Source organism: Neolamprologus brichardi, chromosome 14 (genome assembly GCF_056152115.1).
Source record: "Neolamprologus brichardi isolate AB-2024 chromosome 14, ASM5615211v1, whole genome shotgun sequence".
NCBI classification, from domain to species: Eukaryota; Metazoa; Chordata; class Actinopteri; order Cichliformes; family Cichlidae; genus Neolamprologus; species Neolamprologus brichardi.
Genome location: NC_142117.1, coordinates 2,936,018 through 2,953,576, shown reverse-complemented (window position 1 = coordinate 2,953,576; position 17,559 = coordinate 2,936,018). Strand labels below are relative to the sequence as shown.

Genomic DNA, 17,559 nt, shown 5'->3' with positions numbered 1-17,559 from the left:
TTCAGCTTTCACTTCCTTCCACTGTCACAACTCAGCCGTGAATACTATGCTCTTCTCAAGACACTTTGCTCTTTTCACTTCCTAACAGACTAATGTTGATATCTCAATCCCCACATTAACCAGACATTATTCCTTTTTTGTCACGTCCGGTGTGGCAGACGTGTGGAGTTTGTAGAAAGGACCCAAAAGGCAGCAGCTCAGGTGCAGGTGAGTATTTATTTACAGGAGTGGGTACAAACAGCAATGGTGGGTGAACATGAAACTGGAAAACCTAAACTGGGTAAAACTAACAAAACAAACCAGAAACGAAGATGCAGGGAGGTCCGGGGAAACAACACAGACGAACCAGCAGCGAGGACGAGGTAACACACACTATGGCTGTATCCCAATTCAGGGTCTGCAGCCTTAAAGGTCGCATTTTAAGGCCGATTACGTCACAGCGACGCGACGAAGGCTGTCCCAATTCGAAGGCTGCTCAAAATGCGGCCCTCAAATGCGTCCTTAAGGACGTGGCGGTGTAGACTTCGTGGCCCAACATATCCCAGAATGCATAGCGTGGCAGTGGGTGTGGATAATTTTGCCGAAAAAAAACGGCGGATGAGGGGCGCCGAAGAGTAAACTTTAAGTAAGTGCTGAATATTATGTCACTTATTTATGTGCAAATGTTTAATAACGAAGAACATTAAAACATTCCTGTTGGCCACATGTCGGCAAAGTCATGTGACATTAGTGACGTTTGTACTAACTTGGTTTTAAAGCCTTTACTTTAAAATATACGCCGTTCAATAGCTGAGCTTAATCAGAGAATGATCAAAGCTCATGTAGAAACAAACAAACAAATGAACAAAAGATTTTCTCCTTCATTTCTGTCAAACAAAGCTGTATGACACGTTTCCAGCTGTTAGTATCATGGTTGCTAGGCAACCTGGGCAGCGCAACTGTCACGGTTCTGGGTCAGTTTCGACCCAGTATTTTGAGTTTTGGATTGTTAGTTTATTTTTGAATAATTGTCGTGGTTTTGGGCGCTATGAGGATTATTATTATTATTATTATTATTAGAATTCTATGTTTCTGTTTATTCATGTTAAGGATTTGTTCTCGGTTGTATCTCACATTTAGTTTAGTTCAGGTTCCATGTGTCATTCTCTGTCTGTCTCTCAGTGTCAGGTCTGCGTCTTGGTGTAGTGTTCTCGTTTCCTGTTTTATTGTGAAGGTTTGCGTCTCATGTGAGTGTGTTCAGTTTTACCTCTGTCTCGTCTTGTTGATTATTCCCAGCTGTGTCCACCACCTGTGTGTAATTCCCATGTTTCTCTGTGTGTATTTAAGTCGTGTCCTCTGTCAGTAGTTGCTGGTCCGTCTGTGTTTCCACCACGTTTCATCCGTGTGTTCCCTGCCGTCACCGTCTTGTACCGTCGTCCACCTTGCTTCATGTTTGAGTTCCGGTTTGTATTCAGTAGTTTAGTTGTCTCCAGTATAGTTTAGTGTGATCTCTGTTTCCATTTTTCCACTGGCGCATTGTGTTAAATAAACCACCTTCACTCCTCCACTACTGCCTGCGATTGGATCCTTATTTATTATTTTTATACGGCTCATCTCTCTCGTCGTGACAGCAACGGAGGCTAGACCGTCCCATTTCACAAGCCTCGCACTTCCGGCCTTAGCGGTCTTTAAGTACGCGGCCCTTGTGGACCGTTAAGGCTGCAGACCCTGAATTGGGATACAGCCAAGGACCTTCAAAGTAAAACAGGAAATACACTGACTGAACTCAGAGACACCATACTGACAGAGTACAGAGGGCACACATGGGCAGGGATGACTAGACACTAAACTAAACCTTCACTAACATGATAATAATAATAATGATGATGATAGTAACAATAATTAGAAAGCACAACTAAGAATTGGAACCAAAACCATAATTTAACCATAACAGAAGATGCTGGGTCAAAAAGACCTAGAACCGTGACATGATTTAATGTTATTGGGCATAACAATAGCAGTAGGTATAGAAGAGTCCCTGTGTCTCTTGCTGTTCTGAAGTCAAATCAAAGGACAAAGCTGGGGGAGTCCTGGTACCATCTTTTACCAAACTCAATTATCATCACACTGCACAGACACTGTGTTCATGCTGTCATGATTCTTTAAGGGGAACATACAGAAATGGCTGTAATAGTGTGTGTGTGTGTGTGTGTGTGTGTGTGTGTGTGTGTGTGTGTTTGAATCATTATTTCAACTTATTTTTGGTGACACAAACTCCATTGAGGCACATAACGCAGATGACATAGACAGGCACGGACTCATGAAAACATTGCTGTGACCAATAAAAAAGTGAAATCAGTATCCTCAGGACACAAAAAGGAACGGGACAGAGGGTCAGAGGGAGTTAAAGCAGAATTGGAATGTAAATTTAAGGTGAATTAGAAATGGCACAGTGGCGTGGTAGAGCGGAGGAGTATGAAAAAAATCAGACTTGTCAGAGACTATCTAACAGATTGAACTGAGCCACATTACTAATACAAGGAAATAGGTCACATTCCCTAAGAATGAATCATTCACCCGAATATGTTCTCTATGATCTTACATCATCTATTTAGGTAATCCCTTAGCATATCAGTCACATGTGCAGTCATGCACACAGTTCTCAACTCTGACAAACTAACGTAATTAGGTGTGACAGTGACAAAATAATTTACCAACAATGTTACATTCCTAAGTTCTAGAATTATAGAACTTAGGAATGTCTGAGGTTCAATCTCATCCTCTCATCTTCCCTCAATCAATCAAGGCAGCTGACATATGTGTGTGTGTGTGTTTGGATTGTGTACTTAGTGTGTAGTGTAGTCCTTTATTTTGTATATTGTGTGAAAACAATGACGGCACAGTTGCTAGCCAAAAAGCCGCCAAAGGAGTAGTCATACACCTCAATTCAATTCAATTCAATTTTATTTATATAGCGCCAAATCACAACAAAAGTCGCCTCAAGGCGCTTCATAGATACAGAGAAAAACCCAACAATCATATGACCCCCTATGAGCAAGCACTTTGGCGACAGTGGGAAGGAAAAACTCCCTTTTAACAGGAAGAAACCTCCGGCAGAACCAGGCTCAGGGAGGGGCGGGGCCATCTGCTGTGATTGGTTGGGGTGAGAGAAGGAAGACAGGATAAAAGACATGCTGTGGACGAGAGACAGAGGTTAATAACAGATATGATTCAATGCAGAGAGGTCTGTTAACACATAGTGAGTGAGAAAGGTGACTGGAAAGGAAAAACTCAATGCATCATGGGAATCCCCGGCAGCCTACGTCTACGTCTACTACCTCCTGTAGTTTTAAAAATTTACAATTTATTTTTCCATTTCATGTTATGATCCTATATGATATGATTCGCTAAACATATTTATACTATATTGTGTTAAAACAGTATGTCAAAGACCATTCTCATTCCAATCACGTAACATACTGATGATTTGTTACATCCCGAGGCGTCCATCAGCAATGCGAGAGATAACCTGAGAGCCACACTGGGTTGTGGATGGAATCCAATAGATTGACGCTCCCGGCGGTAACACACGTTCCAGCCGTGCATTCCAGCCCTAAACCTAACCCTAATTATAACCCTAACTATAACCTTATCCCTTTCCACCACCATTTCCTCCAAATGATGCAACAAATACATTCTTGTTTTCCCTGATTTTCAAGAATGGGTCAGGTGTATCCTTCGTGCCCTACCTTGTTCCAGGAATCATTGCAAGCCATACAGGAGATTTTTTTCTGATAACGATTGCGGTCAAAGCGAGAGTTAACCCTTTAAGACCTACCATAGAACCAAGTCCGCCAGAGCTTATATTATATTTTTACATGCTGTGGAGCCATTTTTAGGAGCATTTCAAGTTGCTATACATCAATACAACCATTACAGCCTAGATTTTAATAATATGTATGAATTAAGTGCATAGTAATTACATAAATTGCAAAAAAGTGCAATAAACTACAAAGAAATTGAAAATCGTTTTTGTTTTTTTAACATATATTTCTAGTTAGAGAAATTTAGGAGGCTTATCCCTCAAAACTGTAAATACAAAAAAGTTGCACAAAATAGTTTCCCACCACAGGAAATTTATTTTGAGTGTCTTCATAGTTTTATTTTTGAAATACACCAATTTTTATATACTGCAGGAAAAACGAAAATAAATATTATAATGCAAATTTGCAAAAAAGCAGCATGTGCATCAAAATAAACTATTTCCAGCAGTGCAATATGAGTCCTAAGCATCCCAGAAACGACTCAGAAAGTCATAAAGTCAAACATAACTTTTAAAAACACCAGTATAGGCTCATTGAGGCCCGGACGGTAAAAAACTACATTTCCACGAAAATGACGTCACTTCCGGTTTCGGGCAGGTCATGGCGGATATGCGATAGTTCGCGCTGACGTCTAATCCAATGTAGGAAGTGTTATGAACAGCTGATCGGATCGGCAAAGCGTGTTTCTGGAATATTATGTTTTTGTTGCTGCAAGTGCTTTTTATGCAGTTTTTGCAAAGCTAAATGTGGAAGGAAACTGTGACCGAGGACAAGCTGATGGCATAAGATGTAAGTACAACTCCTCCGGTTTCATATGCAAAAAAAATGATTGCGCTAGCTTACATGGTTGCAGTGCTACCGGGATTTAAAAATAGTTACGCAAAACAGAGCGTGCTGCTCTGACCGGCTTTAAAGGGTTAATGCAGGAGAGGAATACACGGTCAAATGTAAGTATATGAAATCGCGGTTGTATTGTTACGCTTCGGGCATCTGCATAGGCATGGTTATTTTTTTAAATGAAAATAGTCGCAAACTAGCTTGTATGGTGGGTCCCGTGTTTTTTTGGGTTTTTTTTATGTTGGTGCTTACATACAGCCAATTTTGATTTTTGCAAATTAAGCTTTTTGTGATATGTTCTTAACATGAGGAGGAAACAATCACCTCTTTCCTGGGGTGAAGAATTTGGCCACTGTGGTACAGGAATAAATCAATTTACACATATTTATATGAGTACAGTTTTATTAACCCTCATAATGTACAGAAACTGTGATCACCAGACAGTATTCCTCTTGTGTTCAGCTGTGAAAACTTCTGGATTAACATAGTTGCCATGGTTTTCTCTCTTCTCTTATTTTTGTGTGTGACCAGGACAATTCTGGAGAAGACGGGCCTGCAGGAGAAAGTCACCCCCTTGCAGGCCAGAAAGAATTCTTAAGAACACAAGTTAATAAATATACAATAACTAAGAGTTGTTGTGTTGTTTTTATTTGTCTACTGAGATTTCTGATTTCCTCTGCCTTTAGGATTGCATTTATCCAGAGTCAGGAGAGGGAGTCAGTGGGAAGCCCACTGCTGCTGCTTGGCCCTGGTTTGCCCTCATGGATGAGGTGATAGGACAGAGGCCTCCCATTAGGCTTCCTGTCCTAATTTCCTCTCTCCGTGAGGACACTCCAGGGCAGTTTGTCTTTTCTGGTCGGCGAGTGGAGAATCACACGGAGTGGTCTAAAGAGAGCTTTTGGATGCTTCCTCCCACTGTGCACTGCATCGTCCATCCACAGGGTTTGCAGGGCTGGCTCAATTGATGGCTGCCACACCACTAAGATGTTTTCAGAAATATGCAAGCAGGAGATGGTGGATGCGATATTACTACTAGTATAATACTTGTAACTCTGTAGCAGACAACAGTTTGATGAAGCGCTATGTAAAAGAAGAAACCAAAAGATTAGATTCTATGAGTTTCAAAGACATTTAGTTTAGATATTTTATATAATACAGTCAGTGTTGGGGAGTAACGGAATACATGTACCGCCGTTACGTATTTAAAATACAAAATATGAGTAACTGTATTCCGTTACAGTTACCGTTTAAAAAGGTGGTATTTAGAATACAGTTACTTTGTTGAAATAAATGGATTACACGGCGGTACTTCCCTGTTTCATATTGTGGCGGGTCAGGACTGTTTGGGTTTTGTTTGACAGCTACGTTCTGTTGTTCCAGGCGGCAGCGTTACGGTTGCCATGGTTACAGGGTGCCGCGCTCTCTCTGCGCGTTTCCTGGGTGAGAGAGGCCTTTTTGTTGTTGTTGTGCTAGGCTAACAGGCAGAATGCTACAGGTATAGCTCTAAAGAATGTAGCATCATGGGCAGTGTAGTCCGTGCTGCAGGGAGAATGGACTGCCATACCCGTTATGTGTCTGTGAGCGAGGGAGGGAGAAAAAGGAAAAGTACGAGCTGTCATCGAGCAGAAACGGGAGCTGGAAGCATGTAAATATAATAATAACCACTGCAGCCAAGAAGAGAGCCTGACGAGCCCAGCTGTAAGTAAGCTATTAAGACTCGACTGTACACCGTGTTCGTGTTTTCCTCCGAAACAATAAGTTCTGTTGGAGCAGCCTTTCAACGCCTCTCTCTGTCTCTGCTAGCAAAGTTGACCCAGACAACAAAGTAAAGCTAGTTTTCAGCTACGAGCCGACACAGAACCCACCGTATTAGCCAGAGGTCCCTTTACTACGGTTCGGAGCCGCGGACCTTCAGTAACAGTAATAAATCACAGCAATAGTACATTCATGTAGTTGTAAACAGCATGATAATATGTTAAGTAATCCAAAGTATTCAGAATACGTTACTCTCATTGAGTAACGTAACGGAATACGTTACAGAATACATTTTGGGGCATGTATTCTGTAATCTGTAATGGAATACATTTTAAAAGTAACCTTCCCAACACTGAATACAGTAAATGTGTACGAATGACCGGCAATCATTCAGTCACTGAAAAAAACTAAGTCATTCCTAAATTTATGTAGATTAAAGGGAATTATTTTACCTAGATATGATTGTCTCTGATGAGCCTAAGGTACCAAACATGCCGGCGACGTTGGTACAGGTTTTGTAGCTCCTCAAAATTAAAAGAGTACACAACACACGGAGCAACATTTCTTGGTCCAGTTGGTTTTTCAGTTTTTGCACTGTGGCGTTAGCGAGCGGAAAAACACGGAAGTAAGGGCAGACTTGAACGAAAGCTAGAAGGCTGTCCAATTTCACAGCCGCTCACTTCCATTCTACCCGGCTGTTGGGATTGATATTTTTTATATTGCCATTTATGCTTAGAAACATAATCATTTGTGCATGTGTGCAGATCTGTGTGGACTCTGTGCACCATGCACCCTTGATGTTATAATGTTCCATTATAGATTTAGAAACCAGACTGTTCTGTTCTATTAAAGTTCAAGACTTAAAACCTTTAAATGGTCATTTGAGATACGACCTATTGCAATTTCCTATTTTTATTGTTTAGCAAGATGCTTACTTCTGATTTTCTGCATACCTCATACACACAGTTTAAGATCACTGAAAGGTTGTATGTCTATGTATAGCATGGCTGGAAACACACACACAGAGAGAATACAGATGTTGGAGTCAAATTGTTAAATGTTGTCATTGTGTTACTTAAATCACTTAAATTTAAAGTCTTGGTTTAAGCTGTATGATCAAAGACATTCCTTTGTTTCTGACCACCTCTCCAGCCAGTCTGTTGGTAGGGGAGGCTGTCGTGTTTTATTATAGGCACATCCTATGTGAAGATTTTGTTTTCTTGGTTAGTAAGCTTCCTGCCTTTATGACACTTTTGTGGGCAGGAGGTCACAAAAACGCACCCCCAAACACAAACAATTTGTGCACAAAGCAGATGGAACAGTGAGTGTGAATGTGTCTGACATCAAGGTGTGTGTGTGAAGCGGTCTCCAGCTGGGGCAGAGGTGATTCTGCAGGTCACCAACTACCCCAGTGGACACAAAAGAAAGAAAATAGTTGTGCTGTTGATGAAAAAAGGCAATGATAAATGAAGAGTGTTTGGTGTTTCCCAGCCTGAAACAACTACCATCTCACTTTCTGTTTTTAAGAGAGTTCAAAACCCAGATAGGGAGATGTGTGTTGTTTAAGTAGTGGTGAGAGTAAGGTACACAAAAACACACACACAAACAGAAAATGCATTAACCATACTAACCCTACATACATATACACATACTGTCACGATTGGGCGAATTACACACAGTAATTCGGCGTGCCCATGTGGCGTGCTGGCTAGACCCAAACGCGACGAAGGCTAGCGATGGGTTGGAACAGACACGCAATTATTCTAGTAACGATCAGTGCACGAAGCGTGGCTTCGGAACTGGCGTTACAGACGGAGAGCGAGCGGAGCTGGGATGAGAAAATGAATCGAGAGGGAAAATACTCACAGTTGCTGAAGCAGGCGGAGACTGACGTCGGCAAGGTTTCGGAGCTCCTGACATGAAGAGAACGATGTCTGAGTGGCGAACAGGTGGGGGGTGTCTCTCTTTTAAACCCAGCCCCGTGATCAGCTGATCACTAGCTGACAGGACCCCCCACCCCCCCGAAGACCAGCACCCGACGGTCCAGGACAGCGGCGACGAAAATCCGAGATGATGGAGGGATCCAAGATGAAGCGGGACGGCACCCAGGGGCGCTCCTCAGGACCGTAGCCAGCCTAGTCCACAAGATACTGGACCCCTCGACCCCGGGGACGGGAGTCCAAGATCCGCCGGACAGTGTAGACAGAATCCCCATTGACGAACCTGGGCGGGGGCGGGGCCGGGGAGGGGGGCGCCAGGGAGGAAGTAACGTGCCGTTTAAGCTGCGAGACGTGGAAAACCGGATGGACCTTCATGGCGGATGGAACCCGGAGACGATAAGTCACGGGGTTGAGCTGGGCAGTGATCTCGTACGGGCCAACGAACCTGGGAGTGAGCTTCTTGGACTCGGTGCGGAGCCTCAGGTGCCTTGTGGAGAGCCAGACGCGATCCCCCGGCTGAAAAGGATGACCCAGGCGGTGGCGGCGACGATGCTGCCTGGTGTACAGAGCGTTGGCTCGGGAAATGGCAGCCCGCGCCTTGATCCAGGCCTGACGACAGCGGTGGACCATCCGTTCAGCAGCAGGCATGTCAACCTCCACCTCCTGATGGCTGAAGATAGGAGGATGGAAACCATGGCAGACTTCAAAGGGCGAGAGACCGGTGGCAGAAGAGACGTGAAGGTTATGAGACAGCTCAGCCCATAGCAGGTAACAAGGCCAAAGCGACGGTTGGGCGGAGACGAAGCACCTCAAAAAGCGCCCCAGCTGTTGATTGGTCCATTCAACCTGCCCCTTTGGTCTGAGGGTGATAGCCAGACGAGAGGCTGGGAGAGGCTCCAATCAGGCGGCAAAAGGCTTTCCAGAACCTGGCGGTGAACTGGGGCCCCCTGTCGGAGACTATGTCCTTGGGGAACCCGTGAAGCCGGACGACATGGTCCAAGAAGAGCTCGGCCGTCCGGGGAGAGGCAGAAGGATTTAGGGAGGTTAGCTGGTTTGGTGAGGAATGTCAGCGGGGCGACAATGGTGCTGAAATTACGAATAAAGCGGCGATAGAAATTGGCAAAGCCCAGGAAGCTCTGTAGCTGCTTAAGGCTGGAGGGCTGAGACCACTGGGTCACGGCTTGGACCTTTTGCGGGTCCATGGTCAGGCCATCAGAGGAGATGGTGAAACCTAGGAAGGTGGTGGACCGCTGATGGAAAGCACACTTCTCCAGTTTGCAGAACAGCTGGTACTCGAGCAGCCTGTTCAGCACGGCCCTCACATGGCGAATATGGTCCACTTCAGTGCAGGAGTAGATCAAGATGTCATCTAGATAAGCAAACACCCACCGGCCTAGCATATCCCGCAAGACATTGTTGATCAGATGTTGGAAGACAGCAGGGCTGTTGCAGAGGCCGAAGGGCATCACTAGGTACTCCCAGTGCCCGTTAGGGGTGATGAAGGCCATCTTCCATTCGTCCCCTTCCCTAATGCGCACCAAATTGTAGGCGCTGCGTAGGTCCAGTTTGGTGAAGATGCAGGCCTGGGAGAGGGAATCGAGTGCGGTGGATAGCAGAGGAAGAGGATGGCGGTTCTTGATAGTGACTTTATTCAGGCCCCGATAATCTATACAGGGTCGGAGCCCACCATCTTTCTTCTTGACAAAGAAGAATCCAGCAGCAGCAGGAGAGGTAGAAGGGCGAATAAAGCCCTGTTGGAGAGCCTCAGCAATGTACTCCTCCATGGCCTTATTCTCTGCAGGAGACAGAGAGAACAGGCGACCACGAGGGGGAACCGCTCCCGGGAGGAGCTCAATGGCCATGTCGTAGGAGCGATGAGGACAACAAATTGCGGAGTTTGAGAAACACAGACTGAGGGAAAAGATGGAAAGGGAGGAGGCAGACAAGATGAGACAGATCACATTAGAGCAAGAAATGTTAAGAATAAAAGTGGATGAACTGAAGACCTCAGATAGGTCGTGGTAAGCCGGAGGGATCTTATCCAGATCAATGGGCTCCGGGGGAAAGGCCTCTTCTGACTTAGAGTTCTTTTTGGTCCGAGAGAGAAGGCAGCGGCGTGGACACTGGGGACCCCAATCCAGGATCTGGCAGAAAGAACAGGAGATGTGGGGGTCATGTTGATGGGACCAGGGGTATCCAAGGATGAGAGGAGAGGAGACTACTAGAAACCGGATCTCCTCCTGATGATCCCCGATTGACATGCGAACCGGCTGGGTCTGGAACTGGATCGGGTAGGGTTGGAGGGGTCGCCCATCTACTGAGGTCACCGGGAGAAATCGAACAGGAGTTAACGGAATGCGAAGTCGAGAGGCTAGTTTTTGGTCGATGAAGTTCTCAGCAGCCCCGGTGTCCAGGAGGGCTTCAGATGAGATCTGTTGGTGTTTCAGGTGAAATATTACGGGTAACAGAAAACGAGAGGTGTCAGAGGAGTGTGAAGGGCCAGGTGGGACTCCCCTGCAGTCTACCTGGCGTCGTCGTTTCCCGGACGTAGCGGGCACTGGGGATGACGGTGTCGAGCTGATCCACAGTAGGCACAGAGACCCTCACGCCAGCGTCTCCTCGGTGGATGTACTGCTTGGGATAGCAGCTGGTCCTTCAGAGGGGGGAGGAGGCTGCGAAGACGTGGCCCTCTGAGGCTGGAAGGGTTTGAAGGCTCGAGGGGTGTGGCGAGGCCGCGACATCACTCATTGCTCGATCTTCAGGGCGAGATCCACGGCCTCATCCAGAGTTTTGGGGGCCTCAAGGCCTGTCATCTCATCTCGGATGTAATCAGCCAATCCCTCCAGGAAAATGGAGTGTAGAGAAGCATCTCCCCACTTTAGCTTAGCGGCCAGGGTACGGAATTGGGAGGCAAAGTGAAAGACGGGTTGACTGCCCTGGCGTAAATGAAGCAGCTGTGACTCCACTTCCACTTCACTGCTCGGGGGAACAAATGTCTTTTTTAATTCCTCCACAAACAGGGCATAGTCATTGCACGCTGCGGATTTATTGTTGTAGAGAGCCGTGGCCCATTCCTGAGCCTGGCCAGACAAGAGAGAGGTTAACATTACAACTTTTGCACGGGCGGTGGCGTATTTAGTGGGCTGATATTAGAACAGCATGTCTAAAGTGGCAAGCAAACCATAAGGCCGGCCATCAACTCCGTTCCACTTATCTGGTAGTCCGATCCGGGGCTCCGCGCTCACCGGCGTTGGCTGACGTTGCAGCGAGGTGACGGAAATGGAAAGTTGGAGGAAAGTTTCGGTGAGGGATTCCATTTTTGTGCTTATCCGATCTGGGTGGTGTCTCTCTTTTAATTAGGGCACTTAAACGACATTCCTTTTGGCTGTTTTCAGCAATGTCTTGTGCTACCGGGTGAGGCCATCCGCACCACATCGGGGCCTGTGCTGCTAACATAGGTCATCTAAATTACACCAGGGCATGTGCATCTGGCTGAGGACTGATGCTTCCGGCTGAGGCCATCTACAACACACCAGGGCCTGAGTTGCAGGAAGAAGCCACCTCCACCTCACCAGGTCCTGTGCTGCTAGCTGAGGCCATCTACAACACACCACGGCCTGTGCTCCTGGATTTGGCCACCTCCACCAAACCAGGTCCTGTGCTGCTGGCTAAGGCCAACTACACCACACCAGGGCCTGTGCTTCTGGCTGAGGCCATGTAAACGACATCAGGACCTGTGCTGGTGGCTGAGGCCATCTACAGCACACCAGGGCCTGTGGCTCTGGCTGAGGCCAACTACACCACACCAGGGCCAGTGGCTCTGGCTGAAGCCATCTACCCAACACCAGGGCCTGTGCTGCTGGATGAGGCCATGTACATCACACGAGGGCTTGCGCTGCTGGATGAGGCCAACTACACCACACCAGGGCCTGTGGCTCTGGCTGAGGCCACCTACACCCCACCAGGGCCTGTGCTTCTGGATGAGGCCATCTACATTACACGAGGGCTTGCGCTGCTGGCTTAGTCCATCTACACCACACCAGGACCTGTGGCTGGAGGGTTGTGTTCATAACTTCAAGTACTGCCCAACTCACCACTTGATTCCATAAATTGACACTTTGTGCTGAGTTCTACAGCTTATGGCCATACCACCCTGAGCACGCCCGATCTCGTCTGATCTCGGAAGCTACGCAGGGCTGGGCTTGGTTAGTACTTGAATGGGAGACTGCCTGGGAATATCTGGTGCTGTAAGTTTTTCATGTCATTGAATTGCTCTTGATCCAGAGATGGAGGGTGTTGAAAGACCCAAAGCAGCTGCCCATTAATGAGGGCACTTAAACGACATTCCTTCTGGCTGTTTTCAGCAATTTCTTGTGCTGCCGGGTGAGGCCATCCGCACCTCAGTGAGGTCTGTGCTGCTAACATAGGTCATCTAAATTACATCAGGGCGTGTGCTTCTGGCTGAGGACCTGTGCTTCCGGCTGAGGCCATCTACAACACACCAGGGCCTGAGTTGCAGGAAGAAGCCACCTCTTACCAGATCCTGTGCTGCTAGCTGAGGCCATCTACAACACACCACGGCCTTTGGCTCTGGCTGAGGCCATCTACCCCACACCAGGGCCTCTGTTGCTGGTTGAGCCCATTTTAATCACACTAGGGCCTGTGCTCCTGGATGAGGCCATGTACATCACACGAGGGCTTGCGCTGCTGGATGAGTCCATCTACACCACACCAGGGCCTGTGACTCTGGCTTAGGCCGTCTACACCTCACCGCGGCCTGTGCTGCTAACATACGTCATCTAAATTACACCAGAGCGTGTGCATCTGGCTGAGGACCGGTGCTTCCGGCTGAGGCCATCTACAACACACCAGGGCCTGAGTTGCGGGAAGAAGCCACCTCCACCTTACCATTAACACTGTAGTTAAATTGGAGGGTGGTGTTCGTAACTTCAAGTACTGCCCAACTCACCACTTGATTCCATAAATTGACACTTTGTGCTGAGTTCTACAGCTTACGGCCATACCACCCTGAGCACGCCCGATCTCGTCTGATCTCGGAAGCTAAGCAGGGCTGGGCTTGGTTAGTACTTGAATGGGAGACTGCCTGGGAATATCAGGTGCTGTAAGTTTTTCATGTCATTGAATTGCTCTTGATCCAGAGATGGAGGGTGTTGAAAGACCCAAAGCAGCTGCCCATTAATGAGGGCACTTAAACGACATTCCTTTTGGCTGTTTTCAGCAATTTCTTGTGCTGCCGGGTGAGGCCATCCGCACCTCAGCGGGGCCTGTGCTGCTAACATAGGTCATCTAAATTACACCAGGGCGTGTGCTTCTGGCTGAGGACCTGTGCTTCCGGCTGAGGCCATCTACAACACACCAGGGCCTGAGTTGCAGGAAGAAGCCACCTCCACCTCACCAGGTCCTGTGCTACTGGCTGAGACTGACTGCAACACACCAGGGCTTGCGCTTCTTCTGAGGCCACCTCCACCGAACCAGGTCCTGTGCTGCTGGCTAAGGCCAACTACACCACACCAGGGCCTGTGCTTCTGGCTGAAGCCATCTACCCAACACCAGGGCCTGTGTTGCTGGTTGAGGCCATTTTAATCACACCAGGGCCTGTGCTGCTGGATGAGGTCATGTACATCACACGAGGGCTTGCACTGCTGGATGAGGCCAACTACACCACACCACGACCTGTGGCTCTGGCTGAGGCCATCCATTCCCCACCAGGGCCTGAGTTGCAGGAAGAAGCCACCTCCACTTTACCAGGTCCTGTGCTGCTAGCTGAGGCCATCTACAACACACCACGGCCTGTGCTCCTGGCTTTGGCCACCTACACCACACCAGGTCCTGTGCTGCTGGCTGAGGCTGACTGCAACACACCAGGGCCTGTGCTGCTGGCTAAGGCCAACTACACCACACCAGGGCCTGTGCTTCTGGATGAGGCCATGTACATCACACGAGGGCTTGCGCTGCTGGATGAGTCCTTCTACACCACACCAGGGCCTGTGACTCTGGCTTAGACCATCTACACCCCACCAGGGCCTGTGCTTCTGGCTGAGGCCACCTACACCACACCAGGTCCTGTGCTGCTGGTTGAGGCTATCTAAACAACACCAGGGCCTGTGCTGCTGGTTAAATGCTAAATTGAGTCCTTGGGTTAGGGTATTAGGAAAGCATGCAGTTACCATTAGCACTATAGTTAAATTGGAGGGTTGTGTTCGTAACTTCACCACACCGGGGCCTGTGCTGCTAACATAGGTCATCTAAATGACACCAGGGTGTGTGCATCTGGCTCAGGACCTGTGCTTCCGGCTGAGGCCATCTACAACACACCACGGCCTGTGCTCCTGGCTTTGGCCACCTACACCACACCAGGTCCTGTGCTGCTGGTTAAATGCTAAATTGAGTCCTTGGGTTAGGGTATTAGGAAAGCATGCAGTTACAATTAACACTGTAGTTAAATTGGAGGGTTGTGTTCGTAACTTCAAGTACTGCCCAACTCACCACTTGATTCCATAAATTGACACTTTGTGCTGAGTTCTGCAGCTTACGGCCATACCACCCTGAGCACGCCCGATCTCATCTGATCTCGCAGGCTAAGCAGGGATGCGCTTGGTTAGTACTTGGATGGGAGACTGCCTTGGAATACCAGGTGCTGTAAGTTTTTCATGTCATTGAATTGCTCTTGATCCAGAGATGGAGGGTGTTGAAAGACCCAAAGCAGCTGCCCATTAATGAGGGCACTTAAACGACATTCCTTTTGGCTGTGCATCTGGCTCAGGACCTGTGCTTCCGGCTGAGGCCATCTACAACACACCAGGGCCTGAGTTGCAGGAAGAAGCCACCTCCACCTCACCAGGTCCTGTGCTGCTAGCTGAGGCCATCTACAACACACCACGGCCTGTGCTCCTGGATTTGGCCACCTACACCACACCAGGTCCGGTGCTGCTGGCTGAGGCTGACTGCAACACACCAGGGCTTGCGCTTCTGGCTGAGGCCACCTCCACCAAACCAGGTCCTGTGCTGCTGGCTAAGGCCATCTACACCACACCAGGGCCTGTGCTTCCGGCTGAGGCAATCTACAACACACCACAGCCTGTGTTCCTGGCTTTGGCCACCTACACCACACCAGGTCCTGTGCTGTTGCTGACGCTGACTGCAATACACCTGGCTGAGGCCACCTCCAGGTTAAAGGTTAAAGGTACCTGTTGGTGAAACTGCTCTTCAGATTGTCCAGTGTGTTATGGAGGGAGTGGGAATCATTGTCCATGATTGCCAGCAAATGTTAAAATGGCATAAAAGTAAAATATGAGGAATAAAAGCAGTCTGGCTCTATAAGAACAGAGGATTTTCCTTCTGGCTTATCTTTAAAACACAGTGAGTCAGTCCTCACTAATAAAGTTCACTGGATTTGAGCTGCTAACTGAAAGAGTCACTTTGTTGCTTTTGTCTGATTATGTTTAGGTTGTCCCACAGCTGACATTTTTTATGTAAGTGTTATTTTTTTGATTTATTTTTCAAATACATACATTTCTATTTAAATGTTTTTTACACTGCATTTTAACAAAGTATATTAAATTGTGCATAACATTTACACAAAGTTTGACAATTATTTGTTTGTGTCAATCAGGAATTGTGCAGAGTATTCAGAGAACCCAACTGACAACACAACCTATAGGGAAACTCTTCAGCCAGAACCTGCAGAGCAACACCTGAACATGTTTCTTTTCTTAGTACAGTTTTGGGGCTGATTGTTCTTTAAACACCACACTACCTTTTAATGCACTCAATGTGTACATTGTATCCATAAAGTGTCGATGGCAGAGGTCTGAATTAACTGTTTCATCATCAGAGACGTCTTTGTGTTGCCTTGTCTGCTAACTGTGTAGAGCTGTTTTTTCTTTGTACATAGTCAAGCAGATAAGACTGTTTTTTTTTTTTTTTCAGAACAGAAAATAACTGTTCAAAAGCTATGCCCAGTTTTTCTGGTAAATTATCTCCTAAAAACCATGCAAATAAAATGTGCATGTGGCCACCTAACCAGCATCGTACCTGAATTGTTACTTAATCAAAAGCAATCAATACCAACCAATGGAAAACCTCACGTATATTAAGACAAGTCATAACATTAGACTGAAAACTTTCTTTGTAGTAAATGTTTGTTAACAGACTTAACAATACAGTGCTCAGCTGAAAAAACTGGATTTCACCATCCAGGACAGGACAAAGGAGTGGCTGAAGCTTAAATACAGAGAATGGTTATTGAGGCAAAACAAAAACAAACGAAATTTATGAAGGACAACGACACAGGGGATGTTAATCTAAACACTGAGCCCTAAAGACAAAGGACTAACAAAATAAAACAGGAAATAACTAAACACGGAAACAACTAACACAAACTAATTCTTGATATACAGAACAGAGGAGGTGTCACTACAACCCCCAGTGGCCCCCTCTGGCAAGACTTTCCTATGTTGGTAATATTGTAATAAGGTTGCATAAAACTGGTGCATCTCAGGGCCAACAAGGAACAGGAAATAGTTCACACTCTTATATGATCTAATACTTATTTGTCTGAATCTTGAGTGAATCTTAAGCTGCTTCTACTCAGCTCTGCAGAGAATCATTATTTGGTTTTCATATGTACCTATTTTCAGTGATATCAACTTTAATAGCAGGAAATTGACTAGGCGTGTAATTATTTTCTTTCTCTTCTTTTCACTATATTTCTCAAGTCAATTTCCAGGAGGAACCCGAGGGATAAATAAAGTTTCATCGAATCTAAGTAACCTATATTTGACAACAGGATGTAATATTCACAATTCTAAGTCAGCGAGCTGAAAATAAAACCACAAAAGATGAGATACAAAACTTTATTTCACAACTAACACTTTAAAAGGAGGATTTTAGACAAAGACTGAGGAGGGCGACCTATGTTCCCGAGGGAGGATCAATCTGTCCACACCATTACAAAGTACACCATACTTAACAGGGGATCTATACACTGCAAATGACCACATGTAAATGAATGACACGGCACTCCATAAAACTAAGATGGGACCCGTAATTACAACTCCCCGCCTAGTTTGGGAGGCACTGCATCTACTGCTCCGATAACCACTGGGACCACTGTTACCTTCACCCTCCACATCTTCTCAAGCTCTTCTTCGAGCCCTTGGTACTTCTCGTGTTCCTGTCGCTCAGTATCGCTACATCGATCA

The 17,559-nt window shown here is 46.7% G+C and overlaps 1 non-coding gene and 2 pseudogenes across 1 annotated transcript; all 3 read left to right on the top strand.

Annotated features, from left to right (window-relative positions):
* Window positions 1–12,470: 12,470 nt before the first annotated feature.
* Window positions 12,471–12,589, top strand: LOC118455462 (5S ribosomal RNA; annotated as a pseudogene).
* Window positions 12,590–13,345: 756 nt separating this feature from the next.
* LOC148098744 (5S ribosomal RNA) lies at window positions 13,346–13,464 on the top strand. The gene has a single exon (XR_015720298.1). It is a non-coding gene; the product is annotated as a 5S ribosomal RNA (ribosomal RNA).
* A 1,419-nt stretch (window positions 13,465–14,883) lies between these two features.
* Window positions 14,884–15,002, top strand: LOC148098743 (5S ribosomal RNA; annotated as a pseudogene).
* Window positions 15,003–17,559: the final 2,557 nt, after the last annotated feature.